Genomic DNA, 1,998 nt, shown 5'->3' with positions numbered 1-1,998 from the left:
TTATTAAGGGGATTTACTCTGGGAAGTTTGAATTCAGTCAAAGGTGTCTAAAGACTAGGTATTTCATATGTATTTGTTGATTGAATTACTGATATACACCAATAATATTTTATTTTGATGTAATACATTCAAGTAATTAAAATAATGGTCTAATTTACATGCCTAAATACATTGAATTTTGTTAAACCAAAATTTCTAATATTAGCTCACTTGGTACCTATAAACTTTTATTTCAATTGTCATTCAATGGCTAAATATTGGTCTTAGTTGTAGTTAATGCACATCAAATGATTGTAGTTAAAATTTTTAAGACCTATACTCTTTAATGAATAGTGGAAAAATGAATAATCATACCATTTTATGAATGGGTTCATTAAAAATTGGTTGCTAGATTATTCTTCTAGGTATTTAGTTCTTTGGAATATTTAGAGGCAGAGATAAATATGGAGGAAAACTCTCAAAGTAGAATCAAAACCAATGAATTAAGTCCTGACCTTAATACTTGATGACTTTATTAGTCTGAGCAAGTCATCTAGCTTTTCAAAGCCTTTCTTTCATAATGTGTAAAAGTGAAATTACATTTGTATTATATACAACATAGGTGTGATGAAAGCACTTTGCAAATTGTGGCATAGGGGATAAAGCATTGAGCCTAGAGTCAGGAATATTTGACTTCAAATTTGACCTCAGACACTTGCTAGCTGTGTGACACTGGACCAAATCACTTAACTCTATTTCTCAGTTTCCTCATCTGTAAAATGAGTTGGAGGAGGAAATGGCAAAACACTATAGCACCTTTTTGAAGAAAACCCCAAATGGGACTGCAGAGTCAGACTTGATTGAAAATAATTGAAAAATTATAGCAACAAACCATAAAATGGAAGCTGCTATTATACTTGCCTGACACAGCCATGAGGGTTTTTAGGTCCTGTCGGATGAGGAAGCACTTCCTCTAAAGTGAGAATATAATTCTACATCTCTGCATTCAATGAGTACATAGGGAACAGGGGTATCAATCAATGAAACTCTGTATAATAAGAAACCTTTTGAGGTCATGAAATCCATCCTGGATATAAAAAGTGAAGCACAGGGGTAAGACCAATCGTTTTTAAGTCAGACAGAGACCTATTCTTTAAGATTTCCCTCAACTCCACATCCTGCCTTGTCCCTAGTTACTAATGCTTTGCACTTAAAAATTACATTGTGTTTGATTTTTTCTGTTTAATTTTTGTACATCCAAATATGTATATGTTATGTCCTCCATTAAAATATAAAGTCCTTGGGTTCCAAGACTGTTTTACTTTTGCTAAACACACACACACATTTTATGCATGTATATATATATATGTGTGTGTGTGTGTGTATTTATGTGTGTATGTGCATGTGTTGACATATAGAAAATATGTGATAAATAATTGATTCATTGTGTGGTTGGATCCAAACCACAGCCTTAGCACATATTACCTCTTTGACCCTAGGAAATCATTTTGTCCCATGCCCTACCTCCTCATGTCTTAGTATCTTCATTTATGAAATGAAGAATGAGATTATGATAAATTGATAAGTCACTGCTTTAACTACCTTAGTAGCTTTACTTCAGTGTCAAGAAAGTTACTTCCATCTGAAGCAGTCTATTCAAGTATATGGAGAGTTAACAACAATCTTAGTGAAATCTTAAGATATTAGAGTTTTAAAATGTATCAAGACATTTGAGATGCCCTATAGATGAACTCTAAATATTGAAATTTAGAGTATTCTTCCTTGTAATGTCTATCCACTAATACATTTTTGTTCTACTCTGGGTCTAGGCAGATGTTATAGTAAGCAAAGAAGTACTTAGCACATTGTTTCAGTTATTCAAATATTTAGCATCTTGTTTCAGTTCAAGTGTCTTTGGGCCTTGCCCATGATTATATAAAAATCTTTTAAGAAACAGAAACTGTGAAACCCCCAATGCCATATTCACAATGCCTATGGAGATTACAGATATGCTGATAT

This window comes from Petaurus breviceps, unplaced genomic scaffold (genome assembly GCF_028583685.1).
Source record: "Petaurus breviceps papuanus isolate PSGF00001 unplaced genomic scaffold, PetGlider_PUasm1.0 40, whole genome shotgun sequence".
NCBI lineage: Eukaryota > Metazoa > Chordata > Mammalia > Diprotodontia > Petauridae > Petaurus > Petaurus breviceps.
The sequence above is the reverse complement of the archived record's forward strand: the minus strand, read 5'-3'. Positions refer to the sequence as shown.